The sequence below is a fragment of the Siphateles boraxobius genome, unplaced genomic scaffold (assembly GCF_051911475.1).
Source record: "Siphateles boraxobius isolate OS27281-9 unplaced genomic scaffold, OSU_SipBor_1 77, whole genome shotgun sequence".
Taxonomy (NCBI): domain Eukaryota; kingdom Metazoa; phylum Chordata; class Actinopteri; order Cypriniformes; family Leuciscidae; genus Siphateles; species Siphateles boraxobius.
In genome coordinates this window covers 2,216,360-2,237,299 of record NW_027509205.1, presented here as the reverse complement: position 1 = coordinate 2,237,299, position 20,940 = coordinate 2,216,360, and the positions used below count along the sequence as shown (strand labels likewise).

The 20,940-nt window shown below is 38.5% G+C and overlaps 2 long non-coding RNA genes across 2 annotated transcripts in view; one reads left to right on the top strand and one right to left on the bottom strand.

Moving 5' to 3' along the window:
• LOC143725878 (uncharacterized) overlaps positions 1–20,940 on the bottom strand; it is a 434,149-nt gene that overhangs the window by 83,382 nt on the left and 329,827 nt on the right. The window lies entirely within an intron of this gene.
• Positions 3,017–3,803, top strand: LOC143726005 (uncharacterized). The gene is made up of 4 exons (XR_013198371.1): positions 3,017–3,167; positions 3,324–3,380; positions 3,513–3,593; positions 3,757–3,803. It is a non-coding gene; the product is annotated as an uncharacterized LOC143726005 (long non-coding RNA).

Below are 20,940 nucleotides of genomic sequence, written 5' to 3'. Positions count from 1 at the left end.
ACCTAGCATTACTTCTAACCATTTTTGTGAGTTTCTTTGTTACCACACAAACAAACACTAAAACTTCTCTGATCAGAAGAGGTTACACTCGTTAACACAGACTTGTTACCAACACATCACAAACTATTAGCAGGTTACGCTAATCTTCCCTGCCTGAAATAGAGGGTCAAACTCTCTTCTCTAAAATACATTTTTTAGGGGGTAACACCACAAGGTAACAAACAACAAAACAAATAATTAGCAAAATAATACTAATCTTCCCTGCCTGACACAGAGGATATCTTTTTAACATGTGATGTTAAAAAAACGTCCCTGCCTGAACAGAGGATATATTTTCATCTTTAAAAGACAACTTTTAAAGGATAACTTTAGTTAACCAAACTCTACAGCTGTTTGTTAACTCTTCTTCTGACGGCGCAGAGGAATAACAGATTTGTACTGGTCTTCAGCGGTTCTTTGAATAGAGTGAAACTCACCAAATCGTTCGTTGTTCGGAAAACTCAGTCAGAAAGTTCTTTTTTTTTTTTGAGATCTTTTGTTGCTTCAATCTGGATTCTGCTGAGTAGCTCTATGCGGGTCACGGCACCATCTGTTGTAAACTTTTTCTTCTTAAGTGTAGGAGACTTAGAAGCGAAGACCAGGAGACGTTGGGATTGTATCTTTTAAGCAGGATTGTTTATTTGCTGTAGTCTGCTTCATCCAAAATCTTACCAGAGTCTAAACTAAGGGAACTTTACATTGCAGTTTATATACATTTCAAGGGGGTGGGATTAATTCCATAGAGGAGGGGACTCTTGATTCAGCTGGTTACCTGATTTCATCAGGTAACAGTGTAACTCAGAGTCTTGAGATGCTAATCCAATCAGCCTGATTAGATCAACAAAAGGCCCAGCTGACCTTTGAGATGTGACACGAGGTTAATGTCCGAAACCCTGATTGCCTCAAAATGGACAAAACAGTGTGCAACTTTCTAAGTTAAAATACTATAGTATTGGAAGCTCAATTAAAAATTTAAATACAATTTGTAATCCTACAATTGTTTGCAAGTTATGGTAATATTATACTACAGGTTGTCCTCGGGGTTGGTGAAATGCTAGTGATGTGTCTCTTTAATGAATAGTTAAAATAACTAATCTGTCCTCACAGGACTTCTGAATCAGTAACACAATAGGCTATGGTTCCATTTATTAAAATCTAGTTAACTACATTAGTTAACAAGAACTATTAATAAAATGTACGTCTACAGCATTAATTAATCGTTCTTAATGTTTATTTCACCATTTACTAGCCTACATTATTGAAATCAAAAGTTGTAGTTGTTAACATTAGTTAATGCATTGTGAAGTCACATGAACTAACAATTCATGTAAGTTGTAAACTACGTAGTATTTTCAGGTTATTTATATTATAATGTGTAGAAAAAAGTTAATTTCAAGCCCTGCCTTTAGGAAGACATACTGTACAACTGTGAACATTTTTAGATTTGATCAGTACTGAAAAAAATGTGATTTTGACTTTTGGTATAGATTTGTGAGAATATCGTGATATGATGAAACACGATTTTTAAACCGCAAAAACTGCGATTACTGTGATTAATCTGATTACTCTGGTCATGTGACACGTGAGAGAAAAGCAGTCTGCAGATGTAGCATCAACTTGGCACTCTACGCATATAGGCCTGGCATACAGGAAAGAACAGTTTATGTTTGATTTATTGATATATTAGGGGTGTAACGGTTCACAAAATTCACGGTTCGGTTCGATACGATACACTTGTGTCACGGTTCAGTTCGATACGATACACTTGTGTCACGGTTCAGTTCGATAGGGTTCGGTACGTTTCCAATACAGCAAAAAGAAAGAAATGGCAGAGAAAATTTAATTGATTTCAAAATGCTTTTATGACTCAAAATGAATGTAAACATGGTCAGTCATATCTTAAACCAACAGGACAAACCACATCTTATATTTCAAATATTTCAAAAAGGATCTGTGCATTAGTGTGAATGCAGCTTATCGTATCTAAACTGAGAAGACAAATCAATCACAGCTCTTGAATGGAAAACGTTCAGACAGCCTACTTTTAAATACTGAAAGCACTCTTTGTTTATTGCTTGTAATATGTTTTTTTTATGTTCCTCTGTATTTACTAGCTTTTATATTTTGAAGCTATTTTTGTTTATATACCCTATTTAAAATTCTTAACATGTTTTTTTATAATTATTTTTAAAAATACATATAATTACACAAAAAAAGCTTTTTAACTGGTATTAATAATATTAATTACAAAAAAAGTAGATCATGAGGTGCCTAAAGATTCCCATCCCTACTATACAATGATTTATTGCTTTACTTTGTCGAATAATACAGAAGATAAAGAACTTAAAAAGTAATCGCATATTAAATCGCAATATTGTAAAAAAAAAAAAAAAAAATCACAATTAGATTATTTTCGAAAATCGTTCAGCCCTAGTATAGATATTTGTCAACTGTCTATCACTGTCAATAAAAGGTATTTTTTATCACTCAGGCAAATATGATGGAGGCATGGCTTGGTGGCCTCCATATAAAGACTCATTCAAAATACTCCAAAGTATTTTAAAGAGGACATCACCTAACCCATCTAAAGGATGGAAACAGTACTCTTGTCGAATACTACATGAGACAAGTAAGGGTGGGGGGTTAAGATATTCTGATGTTACTCATTGTACTTTCTTTCTTGATGTTGTTATATAGAATTAATTGATAGCATACAGTAAACATTGCCTACAGACTGCTTTGAAAGTCTCAGCCTGTCCTGCCACACCTCTGATCTGAATACAGACAAAGATGAGCTGCCAGTAAGTCGCAAGCGGAGAAAGTGAGCATCATATGTTGTTTGACTTTTTGATCATCCTCTTTGTATCACACATATACAATTTTCCCATTTCATATTTTTCTCTGTTCGATGTGATCAATAGGAAAACTAATCTTTGTTAAAACTTTTCATTTACAGACCATCGCGTCTAAGATCACCATCACCACCATCATCCCCTGCATTGTCCCCCTCATCAGACACCCCAAATGCCCAAACATCACGGGCAAAGAAGAAAACGCAGAACAAACCTTCCAAAAAAAACCTCCTCCCCCTCCCCTCCTACCTATGACTGGAAACAACATTAGAGCTGGCAAGTGGGATAACTATTTTGATCTTAAGTTTCCATATGTCCATTAGAAAATGTATTACATGCTCATACTTTTAATTATGCCTGATAAGAATTTGTAATCTTTGTGTTTAAACATTTTTTTAAATTTAATCCTTGTTTTTTAAATCGCCATGACAGTGACAAACAGGGAGCAGCCTGTAGCCCACCCAAACTTCCATCAAAGGAGCAAGCGTAGTAAGACATTTTATGTGTATAATACTGCACTTCCCATACAGCGATTATCAGATGTAGATATCTAAGGTGCAAATCTTACGGTTGATGTGCCTTTTGTTCTTTTGGTTGTAACCTTTTTAAATCTTCTTGAAGTGTCAGTAAGAAGAAAGCTGGCCCACCCTCCCACCCCTTGTTTAACTGCTCCAGCCCATCCCACATCATCGTATAGTGAAGGTTAGTGTCCCCTCTATAGTAAATGCATCAAATCCCTAAACTCAAGTAGACATAGTGTACTGCACAGGTCCACAGCGCATACCATAGTTTGATGTTCCAGATATGGTTTTTGAGTTTATATTAGTAGTGTGATCAGTAAGCCAAGGTTTTCTGTCTTTCCAAGAGGCGGCAGTTCATATTCAAGAGGCGCCGGGATTGGAGGACTGAAGGCTTTCCCGACTGTAAGCTTTTTAAGACGCAGACAAAGAACACACTGACACACACACTCACAAACACACAATCAAAGACACATGGAGCACAGCACAGTTCTATGCAAAGTGGGGAATGACAGAAAAAGTTTGAGAATCACTGATGTGGAGTGACACTGGGTTAGCTCTGTTATTTTGACATGTGTTAAGATTAGTTGCTGCTGATAGAAATTAGGGATGTCAACGATTAATCAACGATCGATTAATTGTCGATAATACATTTAATCGATAAAACTTCTCGATCATCAATTAAGCAGGATCATGCGCTTGCATGCTGCTCAACCGCAAAACATGTAAGCGAGCGCGCCGGTTTGGTGAAGTGTTGAGTCCCACTGAATGACACACCGGAGTTGTTTGGGACTACTTTACACCTTCATTACAACTAAATTTGCGTGTGCATTCGCAGCCTTTTGTTTTGTGCAAATGTAAGTTGTAATAGTTATATTTATGTATTAAATAATTAATTTAATTTATCAATCACATCAAAACATTTTACAATCCTTCTAACCCTTTATTTAGATTAAAAACCATTCTTATTAATTTGGTGAGGAACACAATACGATATGTATCACCATATGGATCAATTTGGAATTTTGAGGTGAGTTTTGGTAACAGTGTTAAAACAGTTGTGATAACTGAAAAACAATTTCCTTTTTGTCATAAAATAAATAAATAAAAATGCTTAAAATGGCTCTTCCTTCTGAACGAGATGAACGAGACACGAGCTATAATTTAGAGGCAGTGTTTTTCAATTCAGTGAAATCTAGAATTTTTATTGAGTTTCGATACTTTAAAGCTATGAAAGATCTTGTATCTTTTGATCAGATTTGGTGTAATAAGGGGGCTTTTTGAGCAGCTTTTGCAGACCCTGTAATGCTGTTTGCCATTAATGCTAACGATTAGTCGATTAATTGATCGTTAATATAAACGACGATCGACCATGGGAATTTGTTTAAATTGACATCCCTAATAGAAATGTGTGGCAATTACTCAGCTCACTGACATTAGTTTATCTAATTGTGATAAACTTGACTTACTGTTCACTCCAATAATTTAGTTTTTATGTATTTGTGTGAGATTATTATTATTTTTTACGTGTTAATTGACTGGACAATGTTTTACATTTTGTAATTCAAAATTCTCTCTCTCTCTCTCTGTCTGTCTCTCCCTCTCTGTTTCTCTCTCTCTGTGTCTCTCTCTCTCTCTCTCACAGTCTCTCTCTCTCTCTCTCACACACACACACACACACACACACACACACACACACACACACACACACACACACACACACACACACACACACACACACACACACACACACACACACACACACACCCACCCCAGTCGTAGATCATGGGCTTGCTGAAGCTGGCGTGCTCCACCACACACACACACACACACACACACACACACATACACATACCCCAGTCGTAGATCATGGGCTTGCTGATGCTGGCGTGCTCCACCACACACGCACACACACACACACACACAGGTCAGTCAAGTCATCCTCATTTATATAGCGCTTTTAACAATGTAGATTGTTTCAAAGCAGCTTTACAGAGATAAACATATAATTTAAGGTAACAGAGATTGGTTTGGTTTTATAGTGGCTCTTGAAAAATGTTTTTTCCAGCTAATGTTAGTTTTGATTGATTCACTTCCATCTAAATGATCATTTGTTATTAAATTAGGGGCCGCTAAGACGACACCGTTCTCTCTAAACAGACTTTAAACGTGAACCTGTGATAGACGCTGATGGCGTTCACATGCGCACATTAAGAATTGATTCTACAGTTATGGGCACTCGAATAAATGTGCGCAGGTTTGTAATTCCTTACAAACCATGCCTAAACAAACCAATTGTCCTGCCTACAAATTTGATACAGGTTTATGATCCAATTCTCACTACTAACTAGTTGCTTATTAGCATGCATATTAGGATATTGGCTATTAGTACATATTAAGCACATACTAATGCCTTATTCTGCATGACCATATTCTACATCCCTTAACCCTACCCAATACTTACTTGATCAATGTCATCATGGTACCTACAAAACCTGTTTGGACTGATTTGGTTTTGTCAACTTGAAACTACTGCTGTAACACTGAGTTTGTTCAACTACCATCATGGTACAGGCCCCTGATGTAATTCATTGAGGCTCCAGTTGATCTTTGCTGAAGTTTTGTTGGTGAGATAGATGTCACACCCTCGGGGCATGAATGAGCCAATGAGGAATTGTACTTTCTTAGGGAACGTTTACGATCCTTAATCTTCTAGCAAGGTAATTTGGATATGAAATTTGAGTGGGTTATACAGGAAAAAACATTCAAGATTCTTACAACACTAAATTGCATCAAAGTGTCACATATATGTCATGTTGACTGGTTTCAAGGTAGTTTGTGACGTCAAAAACACTAGCGATTTCATTTTTGGGACTGTCTTTGGTCCACTTCAGTTTTAAGGAGAAAATACCAAGCAATGGTGGTGACTTATGAATTTACACATGGTTTGTCTTAAGGCATATTAAACTGCAAACAAACTGAATTATTACAGTTTTTCTCGTTTGCTAAGACACACTAAATGAAACTGGATCCGCTTGATCTTCATCATCTTATTATTAGCACAGCAGAAGTCTTCTCTTGCAAATGTTTTAACACTTTCCACACCCTTTGTCAAAACAGTTACCACAGATCTCATTGAAACACCCCAAACTCTATTGGATTCACTGTGTTGAACAAAAGGAAAACATCTGTTTGCAGCTGATAGAAAGTCCTTGCATAATTATAAATATCTATGCACCTGTGTGAAACTCATCTGCAAAACTCTTCAATCAGTCCTCATTCATCTAATAAAGATGCCACCACTGTGTTGCTATTTGCAAGCATGGATGAAAGAGGCCATGGCAGAGCAAGAGGACCTTTTTAATACGTATGATAAAATGTATACTTTTTACAAAGAAAGAATACACTTGACATATTGTTAAAATAAAATGTTGTTGTAATTGTAACCTATTTGTAATTGGTTACAATTTCTAATTGTAAAATATGTATATATAGATAATTTATTTTGTCCTTGCATTCTTTGGGACACTGTGACACTCCTGTGTGAAAGGCTAATTAATATGCAGCTCATTATGTATGTGGCACATTATCCGGCCTTTGTCTTCTCAGGTGTGAACACGCCTCGACGCATATTGCCTTTCCAAACAAAAGGTGTCTTATAAAATGTAAATCAATGTATTGTTTTGTGTAAATGATTAGGCAGGATGATTTTCAGATCATTTTGAAGCAAAAACTCTAGGCAACGACATCCATTAGTCAAAAGTCTTGTGGACACATATTTAGTATGTGTTTTTTGGCCTTATTTCAGACACTTTAAGTTTTAGTTTTTTCAATAACCACGCATAAACATTATTCTCTAAAAAATACAAACATGTGCATACATGTTGCTCACATATTACAGTAGCCCCGTTTGTGCTATATAGAGTGAATTTACACCTTTGCCATTAACATGTTTATAAATAACTGAAAAAAGCACAAATGTCAGAGCATGTCAGAATGAAGCAGCTGTGCTGAGTTCCATTTCAAAGAAACTCTGACATCGTAAAGGAGGCACGATTCCAGTATGTGCAGGTACAGCTTTTTTATTGTAATACCTTGTTTACCATATTTACATGCGACTGTAATAATTTACTTTATGAATTTGCTCTTTTTCTTAGAGAATAATGGAGCTTGAAGCTGAAGGGGCATATCACAAATTCATTTTTGTGGATGAAGCCGGCTTCAACCTCTGTAAAGTGAGGAGACGCAGGAGGAACATTATTGGGCAGAGGGCCACTGTCACAGTGCCAGGTCAGAGGGGTGCCAATATCACCATTGGTGCTGCCATCTCCAATGATGGGGTCCTTTGCCACATACCAACTATTGGCCCATACAATACAGAACGCCTCATCACATTTCTTGATGCATTGAAAGAAATACTGATTCCATCTGAAGAGAGAGGACTGTTGAGGCCTGGCATTACTTTGTATGTCATAATTTGGGACAATGTGGCTTTCCGCCACTCTCGCCTTGTGAAGGAATGGTTTGCAGCACAGCCTCATATTATGATGCAATTCCTCCCTGCATACTCGCCTTTTCTGAACTGATCGAGGAGTTCCTGTCTGCTTGAAGGTGGAAGGTGCATGATCACCGGTCATATGAGCAGATGCCCCTCCTGGAGGCAATGCATACTGGTTGCCTGACAATAGGTGCAGAGGACTGCCAGAGATGGATACGCCATGCAAGGAGGTATTTCCCTCGGTGCATTGCAAGGGAAAACATTCAATGCAATGTTGATGAGAACCTGTGGCATAATCGTCAAGAACGAATGGACTAAATATGAAAGATAAATATATATATATTAAAGGTATTTGCACCCATAAGTTTCCTTTGGTAGTTTTTTATTTTTCCAGTATCCATTTGAGTTTGTAAAGTATCATATTTCATATTGATGGCTGTATTTTGTATTTTGTTGTCCATTGTGTAATGATTTTTTCAAAAAAATTAAATTAATTTGACCACAAGTTGTGGTGTTTGATGGAAATATTTGCTTATGTTGCTTGTTTTTAATGTTTTGTGAGTGCTCGATTCATTATGATCTACTGTTATTGACAATAAAAATCACAAGTCTCGAACAAGCCGACCCCGTCTTCTTCCTTCCCTTAGTGACCTGAACTTAGGCTACTCCAGACATGTTAACAGTGGCTGGTGGAAGCGCCTACCAAAACTTGAAGGACTTGGATGTGGAACTTGAAAGACTTGGATGTGGAACTTGAAAATCAGTGTGAGGAGAGCCTCTCATGAGATTGCTGTTTTTTAGAACCCCTCTTTTTAACGAACCAGTACACTAAATCAGACTGAATCGTTCAAAACAGTTTGCATCTTGTGTCAGCACTGATCCACAAGTTACTTGAGTTACTCACTTTCAGACATGTCTGACACACTCCCTCTGACTCGAAATACACATATTTTAATCCAGTAATCTGAACTGAGACATGTTTTGCTGAGAGATGAGATGAGCACAAGCAGTTGATGCTGAGCATGCAAACGTGTTGGAAACATGTCTTATCTCTGTATTATTTTAAAGACTGGAAACAATGAATGGATTATAAAACGAAACATTATTGTCACATTTGTGTCTTTAGATCTTCAGTTTGTTTTCATTCTCAGTCACATGTCTTGTTTTCCTGCCATTCTTCAGTTACCATGTTAACCATTCATTAGATCATCTTCATCACCAGTGTCTTGTTAATTATCATCCTCATCATCATCTGTGTCACCTGTTTTAGTTCATCAGTGTTTGTATTTAGTTCCTTCAGTTCAGTCAGTCCTTTGTCTGTAGTTAGTCTTATTAAGAGTGTGTGTTCGTCCTGCCTAGTACCTGTGTGAATTATATTTAGTAAATCGTGTAAATTGGAGCTCTGAGCCTTGTTCGTCGTCTTCTGCCCGCACCACACCTGTGACAATTATAGGCTACAATCTGATAAATGTGTGCAATTTTGCAATATTTTATTTAATTATGCATAAAACACATTTTTTGCAAATTTCTGGAAACTGACCAACACAAATCACACACGCAAAAAATAAAGAATCTTTGCAAAACATTGTTGAGGAAATGTTAATGAAAAAAATATGAGGAAAAGAAAGTGCCACAATGTCTCTCTATTCTCTTATTTAGGATGAAGAGTGTGATGGATTTTTTAATTAATCATAACTAACGTTTTTTTTTCTTGCAGGAATAACATTCATATGATTTTGTATCCTAAATGTTTCCAAACTCTTTGGTATAAACTCGTGACTGAGTGTGTGTTAGTTAATCATGTCTGGATTTAACATAAAGGGGAAATGAAGTTAGACAGATAACTACATTTATAAACTCGTGATTAAAAAACAAAGTAAAGCAATCAAGAAAACAGAGTTTGCTTCTACCTTGTTACAGAAGGCTTTGCATATGAAGAACCAATCAAATTGTAGGGAAATTATGTAATGCATCATGTCATTTTTGCTATGCTCCTATTGTATAAAAATTATTGTATTCTTTTTGCTGGTATTATTCTCTCTAAAATTGATCTGAGATTCTCCGGCTGTGATTAAAGCATATTCGAAGGAATTGTCTGAAGTCCGTCTAGCAAGTTAGGGTTAGGGGACTCAGCCAACGTCGATGAGGAAATGTGATAGAGTATAAATATTATTGAACGGGGACGTTGATTGTAGACAAGACCCAGATAAAGGAAACTAATGTCGACTGTAGACAGTCAGGGACGTTGATTATAGACAAGACCCAGGTAGACTTAAGTGAGGTGCGAAAGAAGAAAAAATCTTCCACATTAGGATCAGCAATAAGCTGCACTACAGGGTATTATTTACTACAACAAAATTTGATATTCATGGGTCCTGTCGGTCTCAGTGCTGAAACTCTTTGTACAAACTTACATGTATAGACAGCTCAGACTTTTATAAAGTAATATATTGCAAATTTCAAACACACATTAGTTAATATATTAATGATTAAGATCTTATGATTATGATGTCTCATACTGACTATAATATAGGTATCTATTGCAAATTTCAAACACACACATTAGTCCTCATTAATATAGGTTAATTTGACATTCTGCAAAGCTCCTTTTATTATAAGGGAAACAGTAGGAAACCACTGAAAGTGTTGTGGTTATCACGGGTATCATATAACCTCCTCCCAGACCAAAGTCTTACATAAACAACATCTCCAACATTCATGATCAACACAACTGCATTTGAGGAATTTAACTCATACTGAGTCTGATAAGCATATGCTACAACCACATTTTGTCCATTCTTAACAATGGATGCAGCTGCTGGAGTTGGACCATGACCAAATACAGAGATTCTGAACATGTACGCTCCTTTCAGCGGGGCTGTGAAAATACCTAAATCAAATTACAAGAGATACAGAAAATAATCAGCGGTTTCTTGTATAATGGTTTAATTACCAAGGACGCTTTGTAATAGTTTTGAAAGATGGCAGATCATTTCAGGCTATATTTACATGACAACAATGTCCTAAAAATGATCAAAACATGTTTGTGTACAGACATTGTTCCCTGTTCGCACAGATCCTTGAATCAAATGCTGTATTCTGGTTCCTACGTGTCTTTTGACTGATCACGTAATACGCATGAAATCACAGTTTTCACAAGATCACTTTTTTGTTGTTTAAACAGACAATAACTGTATTGTTTCCAAAAACGTGCACTTTTTTTAAGCCCGTTTTCAAAAGATTCCCAAAACGGTATTTTCATGTGAATGAATGGCCAAATCTCATACAAAGTTTTTAGTTTAAACTTGTAAATGGCCTTTAATGACTCGTTTCCACTGAGAAGTGCGGTACGGTACAGAACAGAACAGTATGGTTTGGTAAACCATGATCCGGCTAGCCTTTCCACTGCTAACAGTACCCTTACTTGATAGGCATGGTGTTTGCCGGAAAGATGTGATCGACGTAATTTTAGTGCTTAAAAAAAGTGACATGGTAAACAACAATGGATGACATACATCAGATCTTGTTCTTGCTTCTCGGCATGTTTGCCGCAAGAAGACAAGCGCCGACATTAGGCGTTTCTCAATACCAGGTACGCAAAGTTTGGACTTGCTATGTGCGACTCAGGAGAATGACTCCCAAGGACGCGAGTCCGGTAATTCTGGACTCAATGATAAATACATGTCTGACCGTTGGAACGAACCAAAAAATCTAGGAAATCATATTCATGACGATTTATGATGATTTTATTTCCGCTAGACCTTTTGCTTACATTGACGCTGATGCATTAAAGAGGAGGGGCTCCCCTGTTCCAAGATGGTGGCTCTATTGACGCATTCGTTCCAATGAACTGCCGTAGACAAGGCGACATCTAGTGTATATATCTATGTAAACGATTGGCTAGGCAACAAATGATAGATTCACAAGACCAAAGATTGCCCATTAAGTCTACAGAAGACGAATTATATCTCATGTTTAACCACTACAGAGACGTCAGATTCGGCGGCAAACATCAGAAGGACTACCCGAGGAAATGCTGTTCCAGGTGGGTGTAGTGGGACGTACTGCTGCGTCCAATTAACCTAATGCGTTCGGGCGTGAGTAAAATCATAACGATGCAGGACCATATAAAAAGGGTTTCGAGTCACTGTTTACTTGTGGGTGTCGTCTGCGTGGTGCGTCATTGCCCGGGTACCGCCCCTCCTGGTTCCTCATCCGTTCTCGCCTGGAGGTATGTGTTTGGCTGACTAGTTAAACAGAGATGCGTGATTTCATGTAAACAACTATTCCGTTTTAGCTTTGAGGATAAATCGCGGCTGCTACTCCCCTCTGGCGTTCCTCTTGCGCGGTCCCATGTCTGGTGATGCGTTGAGCTTGAGGATAAATCGCAACTGTGGGCAGTTGTTACTCTTCTTTGGCGTTCCTCATGGTGTGGTCTTGGGTGCCCGTGATGTGGACGCGTGACTGTTATGAAATAAAGGGACGTAAAACTTTCACTATTGGGTGGTGCTCCCTTTTTAGACTGCAAGTATATGTGTTATGTTTATATTTTAGGAGGAATAGACTGGTCAGTGACACCTGCGGGGCAATGTTGTGATTTGCTGTTTATATATATATATATATATATATATATATATATATTGTTTTTCTGTGTATTTATTTATGAATGTTCTGGTTTGTTGATTTAAATGTTTATTATTTGTGTGTTTTCTTTTGCAGTTAAGTGTCCTTGTTGTATTCATGCTTGGCCGTATTGGAGTGTGTGTGTGATACCTGTGCACAGGGTGGTAAGAGTGATTATAGGGACCTTGTGCTCACTAGTGTACCTGCCATTGTGAAGCCTCGGCGTCCTCCTTGACTTCTTGAGTGTTGTCTGATGACCCAGTCTTTTCATGTTGTGTTAAGATTTTTGTTGACTATAATAAAATCTTTTGTATTTTTGTATCCACCTCTATGGCCCTTCCTCGATAAAAACGTTCCTGTGTCCTTTTTGTGGGTTGTTAAAGGGTAACTAAACACTAAAACAACTTTTTTTTGTTAATTATCTGTAAGAATGGAGCTTCATAAATGCTGTTCATTGATTCGAGTAAATTTTTTGACATTTGGGTATAAGTTTTTTAATTTTCAAATATATGGTGTAAAAACGTCTGAGTGCTGCCCTCTTCAGGTTAAACGGAAAGCTCCTGCAGTAGGGGTACTCTCTGACGTAGAATACTCTCTGACGTCACTCGTCACGCCCTTGGCAGCCCCTGGTATAAAAGCATCTGGTTCCGTCAAAACTACTGTAGCGAGTCAGGAGTTGGAATTACGAGTATTGAAAACGATCAGGATAGATATATATTAGCATCTAGTTAGCATAGCATTTATATATTCATTTAGATTATTTCGTGTAGCCTAGGTAGTTAATCTCGCCTATCGCTCCAGTGTGCAACCTGCATTTTACGTGGGATTGCTTCTCCAACGCAATGGAGGTGGAAGTGGGCTTCTCAACACAGCTCGCGCTGCCAAACGCTGCTCTTCCTGCATGAACTCCACCACCGCAGCGGCGTCATGATGTGAGTGAGCATATATTTTTAATCACAATTTATGTTCCTTCTTATTAGGTTAAAGTTAATCCTCTGGTGTCGACAAACGCGCCGGCGCGATTATTTTTTTATTTGTGAAATTATTTTTTTCACATAGCAGCAAAATATAATGAACGTAATAGTAATAATAATCCTGGAAAAAATTACCTCAATATGACTGAATATAAGAATAATCGGATGCCGATCGCGATGCGGAAGTTAAGACCGCAGTTTGAGCTGGTGTCCACAGACAATTCACCCTCCTCCACTTCAGGTGAAGGTGAGGGAGAAAAGTTCTCGACTTCAAATGACCGCTCTGTTGCAAAGCTACTTGCGTCACTCCATTTTAGCTAGTTTGACAGCACCTGTCACTGCGGGTCTCAGGTGCACGCCCCCCCCGCTCAGCCCCGCCCTCGGTTCGTCGCCTCTATCTCCGCTGGGCTCTGCCCACTTTTCCAGCATTTTTCAAATATTGCCAGTGGATGGAGTCAGGCTTTGACCAGGGTTTTAGTTACCCTTTAAATTCATGAGTATTCATATTTCCCTGTTAAGCAGGGGTGGCGTAGTTGTGAATATGTAGAGGTAGTATTAGAGCCCCTCCCCTTAAGCGCCCCCCCGCTACGCGGGTTACAAATTTTCATAAATCTTTACAAATAAACCACAGATTTGAGCTTTAAATAACTACTTTCTCGCCTGAAAAACTCTTAAAACTAAATTTCTTGACACAATAACAGTAGTGTTATTTCAACTGTATATTAAAAAATGGCAATTCTAATGTTGTCATTCCCCTTTTAGCACGCGCAAGAGACGATTCTCTGTCAACCAATCAACGTTCTGCAGTGAGTCGAGCTCCACCTTTTAGTTCCGTAATATTTGCGTACCGTACCGTACCGCTCAGTGGAAAAGAGCCATAATTCTCTTATACACATTACACAACTGCAAAGAGGTCTGAATGGAGCAGAATGGTTTTCATTGCTATCAACTGAGTTTTGATAATTACCTGTAACTGGGTTGTAGGCGTTCCCTATGTTTGTGATGACTTTCCTGTAGGTTAGTGTGATGTCAGTGGTAAAAGGACCAGTATATCCACTGCCAGATTGCATCAGTCCAGCAGAAAAAGCAATCTCTCTGTTTGTTACTGAAAAACACAAGTAATATAGTTATATATTACTATATTTCATTGAGAATGTATACACTGAATTTAACATCATTCAAGTAGTTTCACCTCTATTTTCCTTTCTCAAGTCCACTTGACTCCGAGTAAGATTTGAAATTTCTGTGAAGGGATAAAGATTCTGTTAAATAACATTTACACTGACTATTGTAATAGATAGATAACACATTTTACACAGTATACATTCAACTTTACAGTAATATTTACATTATGCGATGTATTGCATTGGTGTTTTACTTTGAGGATCATTGATAAAAGAGTGAATGTTTTGGTGAAGTACCATCATTTTTCTTGTGTATCTCATCCCTCAGTTGCGTCTCTAAAGCTCTGATGTTTGCTTTCTGCTCTGTGACTGTGGCGGTCAGTTCTCTCAGTGCTGCATGGATGTCAGTGAAGAACAGATGGTAGTTTTTTTGGATGTCAGTTGAAGCTTCATCTCTCAAAGTGTCTGTTTGCGGTGTATTCTGTCCTCCGTCCTCAGATCTGATCTGTTGAGTGATCTCATTCTCATTGAGCCCTCCATCTACCTGATGCTGTACGACACACACAAAGGTTTCCAACAGCAGCAGTAAACATACTAAACCCTTCATTCTTGACTGATGTTTGCTTCCAGCTCTTGCTCTGTCATCCTCACAGCCTCTCATGTTCCTTTTATAGTGTCTTGATTTACTGTCTTTGCACTTTTGTACTTTATATTGCTCCTGATAAATAAGTTCATATTGTTAATCATAATCAAAAGGATGTTCCAGGTTCAGTAGGTTCTTTATGTAACATGGAGGGATGTGCACCCTCTGGTCGTGTGAATGGATTGTGAGATCTGCACGCTAAGGTTAAGATATCACATTTTAATAGTATTTATAGCACCTAACTTAATAAAACAGGCTGTGTGATTGTGAGGAATGATTACCTCAAAATGTACGTTCATATGCAAGTTTGAGTGACTTTATTTAAATTTAATACATTAGCTATTGTCACGTGACAGTGATTATCCCGACCTCTGATATATTTCTGACCTCTGATATAGATGACTATACATGACTGGTCACATGACTCTCTGGTATCCATGTGCATATCTTACAGGGTTCCTACAGGTTTCTTCAAGTTAGATTCAAGTCTTTTTAAGACATTTTTAAGACCATTTATATATAAAAAATAATACCTATTTCACGTCCCTACCAGCAAAGAAAAACAAAATTCTTGAACTTGTGTTCATTTATTTTTCAAATGTGGAATGGGTATAGTATGATAAGCCAAGGAGGTGTGAAAAATAAAAACATTTCAGTAGGCCACAAGAAAGTTTGCTGAACAATGTTAAGTTGTTTTTTAACATTAGCTAGCTACTTATTCCATGCTGGGAATATGGGGAACTGAGAGACCCCTGAACAATAAACATTGAAAATCAGAACTCAACAATAAATTAAATTAAGAAACACAGTGAACTCCTTAGCTCTTCACTCAGGGCAGCAATCTCTTTATCAAGGACAGCCAGTTCCGTCAACTTCTCCTTATGGCCTCTCCACAGGAGGTTGGACCCGGAGATCAGGTCAGCCATCTTACTTCCTTTCAGCCTCCTCAGCCAGCCTGTCCGCATCCCTAGCCAGACCCTCACACACCTCTTGTATGCGTCTCCTCTTCACCTTTAGCTCCTGAAGACAGTCCTCTGCCTCTTTCCTCTTAAGAGCCTGGGATTTTGCCTCCCTATTCTTTCTCTCTGTCTCAAGATGGGCACGATATCCAAGGATAGGAAACTGTCGAAGTGCTGCAGTATGACATCCCCGATGACAAAACAGATGAAAAAATATGTGTGAAAAAAATAAATAATTAGGCTATAGGGCATTACCAGCCAATCAGATTTAGGATAAATTCATGTGTAGCCTATGATTTGCCGTTCTTATTCCTACCCGCAGAAGTATCAGTTAGCTGTTTGTCCTGGAGAAACCTCTGAACCAGCCCTTTCATGTGCTTCCTGCATCTTTCTGGGTCTCTGTACATTACTGATGGATCCAGGCACACCATCTGCCTAACAGTCAGATACTTGAGGGGGCTCTTGTCCTGCACTTTCCTAATGATGCTACACAGTCCCTGCATGCACTCTCTCCTGAACTCTAGCACCCTAAGCTCTCCACCTTTGATGCTCTAGAGAGAGGTAGCCATGAATATAGAACATGTCTTCAATGACCTGGTTCAGCCTAACCATTTGTAAAATGACCTTTTTAACCCATCACACTACCTTAAGGACTGACTCTGCACCTAGACCATGCTGATGTCTTGTGGGCTGAGCCAGATGGTCTTGTCTGTGACATCCAATTTGGTCAGCTGCAGGGCAGTGATATCATGGAGGACTTCTCTCTTTATGAAGCGTCTGAGTAGACTCTGTCAAAAGACAAACACAAAAATGTCCGGTGCGGCACATTAATCACCGACATCAAATTGTCTAACTCTGTCTGAGTTTAATGCACAATGTATCCACTATTTTTTACACATACTAATCACAAACTCCACATTGTCAAAACATATTAATTAAGCCCAATCAGTGGTGATTATAATGTTAGAGAGAAACTCACCCCCCTACCAGAGTCTTACTGCACCTATATTTCCGGTTTGAAAAATGCCTAGCGGACCGAGGGACGTGCGAGGGGAGTGGGGGCCTCAACACTTCCTTGCTATTCCAACTCGCTACGAAGGTGTGGCCGAGACTGGGCGTATTTTATACTCCACAGCAGCAGTATGGCTGATGTCAGCCATACTGGCTGAGTCAGTAGTGATGCCCGATTCAAATTCAAGTACAGTGTCAAGTTTTAACCTGAAGAGGGCACCACACTAACGGTTTTTGGTAGAAAATTTACTAAAATGTACTTAAATACCAAAAATAATTACCAGACATGTAGACATCACTATTAGACACTTATTTATAAAGTTTATCAGCAAAGAAAAATTATTTGGGGGTGAGTTGCACTTTAAGTAAATTATTTACCATCATCAACTCAGTCAGGTCCTTCGGAAGGAACGGAAGCACAGGCTCATCTGTCTGATATTTTTTCAGGAAGGGAGTGAGGGTCCTGGCGAGTGCAGTGTAGAACTACAATTTGGTCAAGATGAGTGGATCCTTCATAGCTGCTGCAACTGTGTCATAAGATGCTGACAGAGAGAGGCAGGACATTTCAGCTTAGCTCTATGACAAAGCCACACCAGCACCAGGGTTAGGACACAGTCACAGACCTATTCACTGCATTTAAGAATGGCCTACCTGTTCCAGGGTTTGAGAGTTTCTTTGATTTCACTGCTTCCATGTACAAGAGCAGTGATGGCAAGACTTCCAGGGCTCTCTCCACAACCAGAAGGTTTTCCACCCATGGCACCCATGGGCACAGAAAGAAAGGGGGAACACACTAGACTTGGTTACTGTGATGTAATCTTCTCTCCTGGAGGGCACTTTGAGGAACAATGTGTGCATTGCTTTCAGCAACTTGCCCAGCTGCCATGCAGTGAACCCACACTTGAATGTGTTGTGTAGCGTGTGTAGGCCACAGCTCCCCACACAAATGAGCTAAGCACCTGAAGATTTCGTTGCAAAACTTAATATTAGAAACCAAATTCATATTTTGTATCACATGGAGATTGTTTTGTACTGCATATGTTGCACCCACGAATCAATGTTTGCTCTGTAGCACTATGAGATTGTTTGTTTAATGTAAAGTGCACTACAAATAAAATGCATTATTATAATTATTAATAGATCACATTCACTCTCACCCACAAATAGTAATAGCATTCTAAACTGCTCACCTCCATACTGCTCAGCGTGATATTTCTGGAAAAGGTCGAAGAGTTTCCAATTCACACTGGGCCCATCCATTGAGATGGACACCAAGTCCCTGAGGTTCAGTCTGTCCATACATTCCTGAAAAAAGGGTTGCATTTGATTACTCAAGATAAGAGGACTGGATGAGCACATATTGTTAAGGGAAATAACTAATTGGTCATGTAATATTGCAGTTACAGTATATGCACACAAGTTGAGTCTATCAATATAAATTGATGAACTTTTAAAGTAAAACATGTTTATCCTTACTTTGAGATGCGACAGCAGGTCTTGTGCAGTGGAATGTCCCATAAACAGCCAGAAATTCAGACATCAGAACGAACTGCGATTTGTTGACTTTGGACACCAATTCTTCTTTGATGTGAATACCTAAACCAAACTTGGATATGTAAGCTGTTTTGTCGGAACCAGAAATAAACGTTCTAGCGATGTCGGAGTCAGGGAACATGCACTTAAAAAGCTCTGAGATACCCCTCATTTCCATTGTAGGATTGGTGTTTAGCGATTGTGTTAAGAGTCAACACCTCGGCTTTCATTGTTGGTGTGGACCCAAAAGCTGTGCGCAGATCCACTCTAGTTCCGGTCGTAGCTGGAGGGTCTGCAGCGCTATCAGCAAGCTGGCTAACATTAGCTCCTGCTGCCGCTTCAGGCACATTAGCAGCTAGCTGGCTAACATTAGTTGGTTGAAACACGCAGGCCATGGAAGAAGTTTGTTTTTGTCCATTGAGAGCGTTCATGTGCTTGGACGAGTTGGCATAAGACTCTAATGCCTTCATTCCCATTGTATTGACATTCTGAATCCTTTTTTTGCATATTTATTTTATTTAATACCGTGGCTAGACTAACAAATAAACAGACGTCGTCTGAACAAAATACCTCGTTACAGTTTAGTAGTAATGATTTCATGAACTTCTTCACCGAGAAAATTGAAAGCATCAGAATCAAAATTGTAAACGTTCGATCTCTGCTCGCGCCGTATAATTCAGCCGCAATTATCACCCCGCAAGAACAATTACAATGCTTTACAACCATAGAACAAAAAGAGTTTAATAAACTTATCACTTCATCTAAAACAACAACATGTTTATTAGATCCTATACCAACTGAACTACTGAAAGAAGTGTTACCTATAGTGGAAGAGCCTCTTCTCAATATTATTAACTCGTCTTTATCTTTAGGTCATGTTCCAAGAACGTTCAAGCTGGCAATTATAAAACCTCTTATTAAGAAACTACAATTAGATCCAAATAACCTAGCAAATTACAGACCCATTTCGAATCTTCCATTTATTTCAAAAATATTAGAAAAAGTTTCGTCTGCTCAACTCGGCTCTTTCTTGCAAGAAAACGACATCTATGAAAAGTTTCAGTCTGGATTCAGGCCACATCATAGCACTAAAACTGCGCTTGTTAGAATCACAAATGATTTACTTTTAGCTTCGGACCAAGGCTGTATCTCAGTGCTGCGTTCGATACTATAGATCACACAATACTCTTAGATAGACTACAAAATTACACTGGTGTTCAAGGACAAGCATTAAGCTGGTTCAGGTCATACTTATCTGACCGCTACCATTTCGTCTACTTAAATGGAGAAAAATCGATTATAACTTCGGCAAACTATGGAGTGCCGCAGGGATCTGTGTTAGGCCCTTTATTATTCTCAATATATATGCTGCCACTTGGTAATATTCTAAGGAAACATGGAATTAGTTTCCATTGTTATGCTGATGACACTCAAATATATATTTCATCACGGCCAGATGAATACGCTAAATTATCCAAATTGACTGCGTAATTTTCTTTTATTAAATCCAGACAAGACAGAGGTAATACTTATCGGTTCTAAAAACCGTCCACAAAACCCTTCACAGCACGACTTTAACATAGTAGGATGCTGTTACTTTATCTGCTACAGTAAAAGACCTGGGTGTTATACTAGACCGCAACCTGTCTTTTGAAAAGCATATTTCATATGTTACAAAAACAGCCTTTTTCCACCTTAGAAACATTGCTAAACTACGTAATATGCTATCAGTCTCTGATGCAGAAAAGTTAGTTCATGCATTCATGACCTCGAGACTAGATTACTGTAACGTTTTATTAGCTGGTTGTCCTGCATCTTCAATAAACAAGCTACAGTTAGTCCAAAATGCAGCCGCTAGAGTTCTTACTAGATCAAGAAAATATGATCATATAACACCGATTTTATCATCACTTCATTGGTTACCTATAAAGTTCCGTATTAAATACAAGATATTGCTTTTGACTTATAAAGCTCTAAATGGTTTAGCTCCAGTCTATTTAACGGATCTTCTATCGCCTTACAATCCATCGCGCTCTTTAAGATCACTAGATTCGAGGCTTCTGGTCATTCCTAGGATATCCAGATCCACCAAAGGAGGCAGAGCATTTTCACATTTAGCTCCGAAGCTCTGGAATAGCCTTCCTGATATTGTTCGTAGCTCAGACT